The following is a 13,008-nucleotide window of genomic DNA, read 5'->3' as shown; positions in this document are numbered from 1 at the left end:
AAAAAAAAAGAAAGAAAGAAAGAAAAAGAAAAAAAAAAGAAAAGAGAAGAGAAGAAAAAAGAAGTTAAAAAAAAAAGTGAAGTCCTTGATTTTGAAACAACCTTTGACTGGTGTAAACTTCTAGAGCTAGTTTTTCAACAGCCAAAGCCGACAGGATTCAGGTAACTCCATCTTCCATGAAGTACTCAAAGAGGTGACTGAGTGCAGGGAGACACTTCGTGGTGCTCTTCATGATGTCTTCCAGGGTGAGCCCAGGCTTTTTAACCCAGCTAGAATATTCTGGAACAGTATGCCAGCCAGGATCTGGCAACAGGGTCACACAGAGACAGCGGCCAGGCATGAGCACCGAGTGAGGCTGAGGTCCCCAAGCAGCACCTGATTGCCAATGCATGAAAGCCATGCAGGGAGATCTTTTGGGTCCTTGTGATGAGTTGTACAGGGATAGAGAATCAGACTCCGGGGGCTTCGATGCAGAAGCCCCACCTCTATAGCACATCTCTTTGACGTTTAGAAAACAGCTGTCCCTGGAGCTAAATCTCAGTCCCCTTGTTACCAGGAAGCAGGACCTGAGCAGGTGTTTCTCCTCTATATCTGAGGATCTCACCTGTTCATCCCTCCCCTGAGCACTGAACAAGCTTAAGCCAAAGTACCAGGCCCAGTCCTTTCCTGGTTTAAACAGAGCCCGGCTCATCCTGTGTGAGGCACCCACCCTAAACTCCAGGATTTATGAGCTACTCTTTCTTTTTTTCTTTTTCTCAGTTTTGAAGCAAGGCCAATGTAATTTTATAGGCCCCTGCTTCCCAGAAACTTACAGATTCAGGTATCTCTATGCTGACTCCACCCCCTCCCACCTCGAGTTATGGAGACAAGAATAAAATTCCTTTCCAAAGCTGATCTCCACCCTCTTATTCTTCCTCTACAGCAGTTAATCAAATCCAGATAATAATACCCAATGAAACAGGGGCTTTCCTGCAGCGATTTCTCTTTCCCTGGTATTTTCTAGAGATTTATTCTCAACATGTGCCAATCACAGGCCCTGTGCCATACCCAGATTCCTGAAGGTTCTATGCTGGTTTCACCTCTGAGAGCCACAGAGAACGGAACACCATAGCTTCCCGGCAGCAACAGACCCGGAGCAAGCTGTTTAGCTCACCTCCTACATGGCTCTCACCTGTGAACTCAGGTGAAAAGATTCCCCTGAGGTACTGGCAAAGTGTGGGTCCCACAGAGTGAGTAGGGGTCCAGGAGCCTTCCCTCTGTGGCAGCTGTCCCAGGACTCCACAGAGAATCTCAGAAAGAACTGTTATTCTGGGCTGCGGAATGGACCCGAACCACAAGATTAGGTCTCGAACTCATGGGTATGCTACTGTGAGCCAGGCCTGTAAAAGAGATGCCCACTCTCAAATCCAAAGCACATCTGGAGAGCCAGTGAAGGATTCTGGGAAGGACTGCAGAAGACCCTGCCCTGAGACGTCACCGATGTCACTGAGTGGAGGAGGCACCTGTGGAAGTTGCAGACCTTTCTTAGATTAAAGCAAGATGGGTTTTGCTTTCTATTGCTGTGATAAATTCCACAACCTAACGCTGCTGGGGGGAGGGGTGGTGTTTTATCTTACAGCTTCCAGCCCATCATGAAGAGAAGTCAGAGCAGGAACTTGGAGGCAGGAACTGAAGCAGAAGCCATGGAGGAGTGCTGCTTTCTGGCTTGCTCTCTGTGGTTATTAAGTTTGCTTTCCGCGTACCTCCCAGGACAACCTGCCCAGAGGCAACCCTACTCATAGTGGGCTGGACCTTCCCGTATCAATCATCAATCAGGAAAATGCCACGCAACTACAAATGCCTATTCCTACAACAAAAATGAAGACATTTTCTCCATTGAAATTCCCTCTCTCTTTCCAGACGACCTTAGCTTGTGTCAAGTTGACAAAAAAAGCTGACAAACCCCATGTGCATCGCTGCTGCAGCCTGGGATCCCTAGCCCCGCTGGCCTGTCAACCTTTTAGAAAAATGGATGTCTCCGTTTTGGATGCTGACACTACCAGGCACGTGCCCTAGATCTTCTGGCCAGAGACCCTGCTCTATAATCCAGTACAGGACGGAAGCCTGGAAGGTGCACCCTACAGGAACATCAGCTGTGGACACAGTTGGCAGGCCTCCGGTCTACAGGCTTCTTTCACGAGCCTGGACAGGCAGAGGCCTGAATTCTGACCGATGGCGAGCTGGGTCGTACATTTTGCTCTGATGACTGTACCTCTGTATTTTACTTGGGTGGAAGGCTGACCTGAGATACAAAGAGAAGGAAGTAAAGTAACTCTGCCTTCAGGCTGGGGTGAGGTTTGTAGGCATGCTCGCTGCTAGCCAACTTATTATCTTACACCTATGTAAGAGAGCAAGCAGGATCCAGGGGAGCCAAGAGTCTCTCCCTGGACAAGAAGCAGAAGGCACAGGATGCATCTCAACCCCTAAGCCAAGGACTCCCTTCACTTTCCTCTTCCCCTTGGAGGTACATGTGTCACTAATGCAATCACTAGTCCAGGCAATGGGCAGGGCAGTTCCCAGCATTGATTCTGTGATCAGACTGAGTCCAAGCTGATGTTGCAGTACCCTGGGGTCAGAAACAGCCAGGATTAAGAAATGAAAACAGTTGACAAAGCAGCCTTTGAATAAAGTAATCCTAGTCCATCTTAGAACTGTTGACATGAAGGTTTGTAACATAAACAGGGGGCAAAGATCCCATAGGGAGATAGACCCTAGGCCTTCAGATGTGCTCAGCATCTCAGAAAGGAGCCGGGTTACCATGATGACCGTGTAAAACTGAACGACAAGAACAATTGGAAATGCCTTAGATAACTTGGAGTGTTGTTGCTTCGATTACTATTTGTACTTATTGTGTATTTGTGCACATGTGTGTAGATCAAAGGACAACTTGTAGGAGTTGGTTCTCTCCTTCTACCATGTGGTTCCTGCCAGTCAAGCTCAGACTGATGAGTTTGATGGCAGCCTTTACTCGCTGGTCCATCTTGCCAACACAGATCACGTCTTTAGTATGTAAACTGAGCAGGCTTCCTGGAGGATGTTTCTAGATTTGACGTTGTTATTTACTTAGGTTGGACACATAAGATTTACTCAACTTTCTACTCTGTAGTCTGCCAGGAAGCCTTGTGCCCTATTTCCTTACAGAAATTGGGTATTAGGGAACATTTCTTGGCTCCACTTAGAGACGGGATTGTGAGGTTTCTGCCTACAATGTCCTGGAGCCCTTTGCAATGCCAAGTCACAAGGCATGAGCAGGACTGCGGTCCTCCTGGCCCGGAGCACATTTCTAAGGATCTGTTTTGACAGGAAGGAGTCAGATGAAAGTGAGTTGTGAAGGTGAAGAATTTCTTAAAGGGAGAGAGGTGCGATTCCACAAATGTTACTTTTGAAAACCGAGGCATTTTTGAGGTAAGAGTATTAAGAGGTAAAAAAGAGAACTAGCTAACTCAGATTATCAGCTCAGCAATCAGAAAGGAGCACGGTTACTATGGTGATGGCCACGGTTACTATGGTGATGGTTGTAGGACTAAAGGTGAAGAAAAATTGGAAATGGCTTAGATTATGTTGGGATCTTGTTGTTACATTTTTATTTATTTCATGTATGTGTACATGTGTGTAGGGGAGTCAAAGGACAACTCATAGGAGCATGTTTATATTTCCTGCAATATTTAGCATCTGCTTATTCTAAACAATGTAAAGTTTATCTGAAAGTCAAGTGTAAGTGGATGGCCTGTATGTGTCTCTGCCAAACCCCACAGCATTAGGTGGTGGCGCTAGTAGACATTTCCAGGCAATCCCTATCCCTTTATCTCTTCCTAGGAATTGTCACAACTCCTTGCTTTGAGTTGCACCTGACATGTACCCCATTTCTTAACTGGATGTTTCCAGTTGTTTTGCATTGCTAGTTCATAGTCGGGTTTCCCTAACTCGGTATTGATTGCCACCAAGTCCTGCAAATGATTTTTTTCTTTTAAATTGTGTAAACCTGCATTGGTACCTATTTCCTGTTCTATAGAAATGACTTTCCAACTCACATAGAAGATTTGCATGTTGTTATGTTTCAAAGAAAAAAACCAAAACACCATGGTGCCTCTCCCTGCATTTTACATCTGGTTAGCATGGTTCTGAGAATCTAAATGTAGAAGTTGTTTTTTGTTTCTTCAGTTCCAAGCATAAGTATATTTGCCCTGGTTGTTAAATCACTCAGTTGCCTGTAACAGAATCCCAGAAATCTCAATAGGGAGTCTCAATAGCAAAGGGCTACTCCCTGGCAGAGCATTCAGTAAAGCTGTGGAGCTTCCCCTATGTTTACTTGCACTCTCCCTTCTTAGCATGTGGTCACCGACCCTCTGCCTCCCTGATATTGACCTTGTAGCTGCCTGCAGCTCTCCTTTGCAAAGGACTCAGCTTCCACAGGTCCACATTTACAAAACTTTTTGGCACAGACATGCAAAAGAATAATGATATACATCAGGGAATAATTTGATTGGCCCAGCTAGGAGCAGCCAGCTCTGGGCCAGCAGCTTCTGGGAGTAGATAATTCCCACTGGGTGAATCCACGGATGTGTCCTCAGTCGGGGTCTTTGATGCACATCTAACCTAGTAATGAAGCCTCAAGGATGGTGTCTAAATTATCTGATCTGCCAGCCACATTTCTGCAAGTCGATTCTGCACTGAGGCATGTTTGGGGTGTTGTAGGCGATCTCACCCTGCAGTCACCAATAATCTTGTTTACACACGCCTCGGTATTTTCTGAAGATTGCCAGATTCATCTCGGGAATCTGGAACTGTGGCCCACAAGCAGTCTGCCTGTGATCCCTGTCTGAACAGTGAAAGCTGTCAACAAGGACCTGCATCGAGAAAATAAACAAGGCTGCTACTAGAGCTTTTGTAAACTATTATATTTAGTCAAAGCCCCACACAGTGCCTTCAGAACCCATTTCATTTGCCTGTGGGAAATCAACTGCTAGATGTCAGATCCCAACTTTTGCCCACACCCATCCCTCTCTATGTTTGTTTGTTTGGGTACATAATTAATCCTCATCAAGGCAATGTACAAAACATCCCAGAGCAAAAAGAAAGATGCACAGCCACACATAAGTAGACATGAGTCTTTCTCTACCACTCCCAGGTGAACAACATCCATAGTTTAAGAGTAGATGAATTCACATATCTGGCTTTTTGACTGGAAATGTCATGAGCTTCTTCCCATCCATGAAGATATTTTAATGGCCACGTGGAATCCTTCCCACTCAGTCTCCTTCTCAGATGTTTTAGACAGCCCCTGCATTTCCTGCTCTGGACCTTGTAATCAATGCCCATCATCATCAGGACCAAGCTCTTGCATAAATCCATGCAGATTGTTTATGACTGCGGTCCCGACTTCATCTTTGACCCTGTATCTACTCGGGAATGTTTTGTTTCATGTTGCTTTGTTTTAATTTTCCAGTTGCAGCACTTTCCTGTTTATATGTCCATTATAGGGTTCTAGTTTTATTGTACCGTGGTCAGAGAATTCAGATGGCATGTCCTGCTCTTAGGAATTTATTGAGATTTCTAAGTAGTTCAATATACAGTCAGGTTTTGTAAATGTACCGTGGTCAGAGAATTCAGATGGCATGTTCTGCTCTTAGGAATTTATTGAGATTTCTAAGTAGTTCAATATACAGTCAGGTTTTGTAAATGTCCCAGGGAAAGTTAGAAGACCTCTCCTTTGTAGACTGTAAGTGGACTCTTGGCTGTAATTTAACTATTCAGAATTCTCCTTACTACTCTTTTTTTATCTCTTAAAAATCAAGGAATTATCCCCCACCACTATTTAGTTCTGGCATGTCCTTTTGCATTAATGTCAGCCTAGAGAGTTTGGCAGCTGCTGTTGAGCTTGGACTTTAAAACCAGGGCAGACCATGACTCCATCCCGCCACCTGGGAGGCATCCTTCCATGGGATAGAAAAAGACACCACTATCTCTCATAACTGTAACTCATCTCCCCAAAAGTTTTCACTCCATCCTGAATGACCGGAGTGACTCATTTGACTAGATCTCCTGGACTGAGCCTTACCTTTCCCTCTAAGATTTATTCTTTTTGAATATCTTTTGACCATGGGTGTATGTGCACATTGGGTGCACGTGCCCTCAAAGCCCAGAAGAGGGCGCCAGTGTCCCTAGAGCTGAAGACACAGGCAATCATGAACTGCTCCACTTAGAACTGAACTCTGGTCCTCTGCAGGAATAGCTCCTACTCTCAATGGTTAAAGCCTCTCTACATCCTGGCATTTATTTTCCCCAGCTGCAGGTTAGACTCTGTAGCTCTGCATGTTTGGTTTATTACAAATCTGTTGTTTTTGTTGCTGTTCTCCCATAGCCTCATAGGTCACTCTCTGTTGTGTAGAGTCTAGAGAGCAGAAAATCCAATACTCTACCTATGTTCTTCTTGGCCCCACAGTTGCCACACAACAGTGTACATGGTGTTGGCTGTGATACAAACTCCTCCTCCTCCTCCTCCTCTTCCTCCTCCTTCTCCTCCTCCTCCTCCTCCTTTCCCTCCTCCTCCTCTTCTTCTTCCTCTTCCTCTTCCTCTTTCTCTTTCTCTTTCTCTTCCTCTTCTCTTCTTCTTCTTCTTCTTCTTCTTCTTCTTCTTCTTCTTCTTCTTCTTCTTCTTCTTCTTCTCCTTCTTCTCCTTCTTCTCCTTCTTCTCCTTCTTCTCCTTCTTCTGTGACATCCATTCTGAGGAAGTATGATGGTCTGGGCCAGGTACAAGATACCAGCTGTCTGGAGATGGTTGAGGCTCTTGGATCATCCTGACTTGCAGCTAGAGAGGCAGATATGGATCCACACTGGCTCCTGGCTTGCTAACTGGACAGGGGCCCTCAGCCCATCTCTTGGCCTTTGCCAACTTCTTGGATACTGGAGGCCTCTCACTAATGCCATCTTGTATACATCTAGTGTACTGTCTGGCCAGGATATACTCTAGCACTCAGTAGGACACTGACTGGGTGCTCTCCAGCATCAATGCCATGGTGTGGAGGCACTTTCTGAACTGAGAGAGATGTAGATGTAGAGTCCAAAGTGCTGAAGTATCAGGTCCCGCCAAGGTCAGAAGGGTCTCATAATGAGGAGGCTACATCTACAATGTGCATACACCCTTTCTCTGCTAAATGATCTGTTTCTAGGAGCCTGCTGTGACAAACAAAGGCAAGCCAGGAGGCATCTCCACCATCAGGGCCCATATTTAGCTGGAGGGCTGCCTTCCCAGGCTGGGGTCTCAGGAAGTTCCCTGTGATACCTGCCTTCCCTACTCATCCTGAGGAAGGCCATGGTACCATATTATCCCTGTACAGCACTGTATTGATATTCCCAGTACCCTAGCCTCCTGAGCCCTGTCTCTGTTTTCGAGGATATTAACGTCTCCCTGCACCCCAGAGAGTGCTATCTTACTGGTAATCTTTTCCATTGGTTCTCCAGAAAAAGACTTTATTAACCTATAAACCAATAAAAATATTAATCATGTGCTGGGACCAACCTTCAGTGTTTTGTAGACATCAGTCCATCTGCTTCATCAGTCCAGTACTGATAGCATTGATCCCATGTTACAGAGGAGGAAACTGAGACACACTGTTGAGAAACTCACCCCACCAACATGGCCATATGGACTCCACAGTCAAGCACAGCTTTGCTCCAGGGTCTGCTGAAACACTCGGTGCTTCTCATCCCTGCACAACGCTAACCCTGCAGTGCTCTGCTTAATACTCAGCTCTCCAGGAAGGAAGAAAGGAGAACCATGGGTAAAGGCAGGGAGGCTTAACCCCTGACCTCTATAAAGAATCTTGGGAGGGCTTTTGGACCATATATGGGCTATAAAATAAACAGGTGGTGGGACAAGTGCTTTCTCTTTTATGGGATCCCCCAAAGCTCAGCAGGGCAGTTGGAGTCCACAATGACTCTGTGATCATCAGGAAAGGTCCTCATAAATGCCCTTCCCATGGTACTTCAGGGACCCATCAGGAAACCGAAGGGCCACTGCCTACCGCAAGAAAGACAGGAATTCTCATGAGCAGGTGGAAGCCTATGACTGCCGATGATCCTGCCTCCTCCTTTTAAATACTCAAGCTAATAGGACTTCCCTGCTGTCACCAATGTCATAGTGAGTATAACTGGAGTGCCACTTGCCTAAAGTCAGTGGTGACCATCAAATGCTAAATCAATGTCCTAGAGCCAAGGTCCATAGACCGGGGTGACATGTCAGTGATGTCAGCCAGTGTCCTACAAGCAGCTGAAGGGGCCACTGAGATCAGCGATGTCAGTCACCCTTTGATGATACCACCACTCATGGCCCCACAGGCCACCTCTTCCAGAACTAGTTGACATCCACTCTGGAAGCCACAGAAAGATCTGTCCCGTAGCCCCATCCCAATGGGACACACTCCCAAGCCTTGCTTTTTCTCTAACTACTGGAACGTTAACTTCATCACTAAAGAATCAAAATATTTAAAAGATACTCTGCCCAATTAATGCAGCGACACACAGACAGAAGTGTTTGTAGGGTTTTCAGCTTTCCTTAATTAAAGATCTCCATGGAGAAGTAAACAAATACTCTCCTCTGGGCGACGCTGAGATAAGAGCTGGAGAATGCAGTCGCCAGCTAAGGTACGGTAACCTCTGCGTGCTGGCAAGTGTGATTAATTTAGGGAGTAGCCTGGTCTTCCTGGGTGATCCCAGGCAGGTCTCAGAGCCTCGATTGACTTGTCCAGGCTGTAAAATCTTGCAGGGATGTTAAGATCAGTCAAGGAATGCCTATAAAGTGCTTTGAACTCTTAGAGTTAGACATTAAATAAATACCCAGTGTTATTAGAACTCCTCTGGGGCCCTCGAATGTTCGAAATGGGACTTTATTATAAATACTCTCTGAAGTTTGCCAAGAATAAATTGAATGGGTAAAGTCAACATACTTGGCTGTAACTTAATCCAGCTTGGCTTATTTGCCAGAACTTGGCATCATGACGCATGAATAGAAGTCTCTGGAGGCAGCATGAAAGGATCCATTGTGAAGGCAACCGCTCCGCTAGACTTCCATATCTTCATGCATTCGTTCCAGGCTTTAAATGGCTGCGTGAGAGGGAAAAACAAAAAATTACAAAATAAAAATAAGGACCCAAAAGAAAGTCTCTTTGCATTTGTCTACAATGAATTTAGTGAAGGAAGATTGGTTAAAGGTCACCAAACCAATCCACTGACTGATGGATGGAAACCAAGGTCCTCCTGTTTTAACTCTTGAAGCAAAATACATAGCAGTGTTCTGCAGCCTTTGTGGGGCAGAGATATCATCTCTGATCAGAGACATCTCCACCTGTAATCAAATTAGATGTGTTTTAAGCCTGGCATCTTGTAAGGGAATCGTGGCTTTCCCTGGAGTTGAATGGAAGAATGGAATTGTAGAGTTGGAAATGTTGCTCCCCTTTGACCTGGCATTTTCATGAGGAAACAACAGGAAGCCAACGTTCAGCAGATGTCAAGAAGCCAGGCGAGAGAGAGAGAGAGAGGAAAACATAGAAGGTGCCCCCTAGAACTGGAGGTGAAGTTTCTGGAGATAGGCTTCACTTTGGTCTTTTGTGTATAGGCCTGGGTGCGCACATGAGTGTGTGCTGGTGTGTGTACATATGTAAGCCAGAGTCAAGATTGGATGTCATTCCTCAGGTGCCCCCTACACACACACACAGTCTCTCACTGGATCTGGAGCTCAGTGATTAGGCTGGAATGGTTGGCCAGCAAATCCTAGAGGTCTAGCTGTCCCTGCCTCCCACTGCTGAGGTTACAAACCTGTGCCACCATGAGTCCCCGGACACACAATCTAGTTTTCTTCCTTATACGGCTGAGCCGTCTCCACAGCTACGAGTCAAACTATCCATGTTTCCATTTCCTGGTCTACAAAACACTCATCTACAAACAGCCGTGTTTTAAAAAGCGTTACACAAAAAACTATAGACGAAATAACACATCCCTGGAAACAGCCCCAAACTGACAGTCAAACCCTGAGCCCCAGGGGAAAAAACCCTGTTTGGGAAAGACTTAGTTTCCAATCAGCCTGATGTCTGAGTCTCCCATCACCCTCTTACAGGAAAAGGAAAGTGACTGCATGCTGGCAGGTGTCCCTGGGTTTCATCATGTGTGCCAGGGTTTAGATTCAGTGCATCTCCCCGATGATGACATCCAAGCAAGTGCTTAGGGAGTGTCCGAGACATGTTTAGCACGATATTCAATCTGCCAGCGATGGACAGTGGTTGCTGAGAGAGCCTTCTAGACTAAATGAGTTGCATATTTTCTAGAGACATAAACGGGGGATGAATAGAATATTATCCAATAAAGCAGCCCATGGGCATGGGTGGGTGGATCTTCAACACACTCTTGCCACAAATGAAAAGGCCATCAGGACCTGCTGGAACCAGAATGGAAAATTAACAGCATCTGGCTGGGCCTGAGGAAGAGGTGGGCATTGGATACACTGATGTAAACAGACCAGTTGCCATCAGCCAGTGCCTCGGAAGAGCAGGCATAGCTGCAGAGCTAGGAGCTAGGAGCATGTGGCCCATGCTGAATGGCTTCCAGAAATGCTACTTCAGAGTCTGAAGAGAAAGGCAACATACACATCCTCTCATGCTGCAGTATCTGTCAGACCATGGAGCATTCAGGAAGCTACTGCCACCAGGGAACCGTGGCCATGCATTCTGAGTTCTGAAGTTGACCCTGGCTCTGGCCAGGCGGGGCTATTGCCCTATGGAAAGGGACGTGGGAGAGGGCTGAGTCGCCTCCACTGCATATAGCAGAGAAGAGAGGCCTTGTTAGGCTTGGGACCTGCCCTGGGAGAACTGGCCTATGTTGAGGTGGGCGCAGCTCTAAAGACCAGTCATGTTACAGTGTTGCCTGGAGGGCTCTATGTGGGCCAATGAGGCTGTATGTCTACAATCTTTAGCACCAGGCTCTGCTGGCAGCTGGAAGTGTCTCCAGTCACTACTTGCAGAAGTCCCCTCAGTGCCGTTGGTCTCATGCAGGAGTCTCTGCACAAATGGCATGGGCCTTGGGTAGAAAGTGCTGCCAATCAGCAGAGCTCCTTGTCCATTGGAACTAGGTCAGGCACTATCGCCAGTTACAGCTTATCACAGAGCCCAGCAATCCCACAACACCCTGTACAAGTCACAAACTCCTGAGGGACAGTCCCTCAGGAAGAGCTGAGCTTTCCTAAGAGAATCTTGCCCTCTGAATTTCCTTGGACTCTTAAAGAAACCACCTCAGCCTCACCTTCCTTGACTATTCCTATAGTAGATGCTGCTCACCCATTTCCTCCTGCTCCTTACCAGTGCCAGGGTCAAGGTGTACCTGTCTTTAGCTGGGCCTGAACTCCTGAGCAATATGGAGAAGAAAACCAGGCATGTGTTCCTCCTTGGAGTGGCGAGTTGAAGCAAGAATTGCTGTCAACAGCCATACACACAGCACGCATAATATACTAATACAAATACACTCACATTTGGGCATGTGCGCACTAAACACGTATAGACCCACACATATGTGGACTTGTGCAGAGAACACACATGGGGGTAAACTTTAACACTGCACACGGACAGCATAGGCTCACTGTCCACACCCCTATACTTTGAGGGTGGCTAAGGGCACCCCATCCTCGGGGCCAGAGGGGCATGCTTGCCATCACACGGGTACTACTAGAGTCTGTTGAACGAGAAGCCAAATCACCCTCTATGCTTCCTGCATTTGTTCAGTTCAGCTCATCCTGAAGAAGAGCAAAGATCCCGTACAAGAAACAAACTTCCCCAGTCCAGCCACACCCTGTCCAGCAGGCTGCAAAGGACCTCCAGCAGCTAGCAGGCAGAGTTCCAACCAGTCACCAAGATCTTCCTCATGCTCCAGCTCATGTGGAAGAGCTCAAGTGCCCTGCTGTTCTCTGACCTGCCTCCACTTGGTTTAAAGGAAACCACCAGGAACATCCTTTGGTTCATCATCTGCACAGCTGGGCAATTTCCATTTCAAACACCCACAGATGGACGGACGACACTAGCAGGCCATTCACCTCCTCCAAGTCAGAATGCGCGTGAGTCATCCCAAGATGGAGCACCATGCTCCCTGCAGATCTTCAGGCTTCGAAGTATGTTTGGATCTTCTCACCTAGCCCTCTCACCACCAGCAGCTCAGGGTGTGCCATCTATTGAGCATCTTACACCCTCTGCACTCCAGCCAGAGCAAATTCCAGATGCCTCCTGCTTCCCAGGCACCATAGGTGTGAGGAGGAAAAGCTAAGTCGCCCCGGCAGCCCAAGTGTGACTGCTCCCCCCAGGTCCTGCCCACATCTTCACCCAGCACGGAAGTAGAAACGTATGGGTTTTTTTTGGAAAGTCAGTTGTGTTGGATGGTGTTTTGCTGGGGCAAACACATGAAGGAGTGTTTTCCTGAAGGGGACACAGGTGAAAGATCAAGGCAGACTCCTGAAGGACCAGTTCACTGAAGCAGACAGAGGTGAAAGGCTGCTCTGCTAAAGCAAGCATGTAGAAGGACATGGGATAAACGATTCTCGGCTCACAACACACATGTATTGATCCGCCTTACATTGGACCCGTGATGTTTAAAGAGAATATAAATAAAGCTTGATAGACAGAGAGTAAGTTTGGCTTACTTGTAGAACTAACAATATAACAGCTTATGGGTCTCATAGCTTCACTGAGAGAGGCACAGCTAAGAACTTCTCCTGATGTCCCTCCGAGTCCCTCCTGCTAACTAGTGTCAAGACTGAAGCCTGGCTGTCTCTGCTAGGTCATGCTACCATTGCTGATTCGCGTTTACTATCCCAACTCTACCGGACTGGACTACTGATAAATCCGTAAAAGGTTTACGAGTAGATGGAGCTGCTAACTACTACTAACCTGTAAACCGAACTGCCAATTTCCAAAAAACACAAATTAGGAGTTGCTC

General features: G+C 46.7%; 1 long non-coding RNA gene across 1 annotated transcript in view; it reads left to right on the top strand.

Annotated features, from left to right (window-relative positions):
* The window catches only part of LOC116089290, a 10,441-nt gene extending 2,315 nt beyond the window's left edge, over positions 1-8,126 (top strand). Inside the window, exons 2-3 of the long non-coding RNA XR_004118265.1 lie at positions 7,632-7,820; positions 8,030-8,126. This is a non-coding gene — a long non-coding RNA (uncharacterized LOC116089290). The remainder of the gene's footprint in view (positions 1-7,631; positions 7,821-8,029) is intronic.
* The last annotated feature ends 4,882 nt before the right edge of the window (positions 8,127-13,008 follow it).

Source organism: Mastomys coucha, unplaced genomic scaffold (assembly GCF_008632895.1).
Source record: "Mastomys coucha isolate ucsf_1 unplaced genomic scaffold, UCSF_Mcou_1 pScaffold14, whole genome shotgun sequence".
Classification (NCBI taxonomy): Eukaryota; Metazoa; Chordata; class Mammalia; order Rodentia; family Muridae; genus Mastomys; species Mastomys coucha.
Note: the sequence above shows the minus strand (reverse complement) of the source record. Positions and strands in the feature narration are given on the sequence as shown.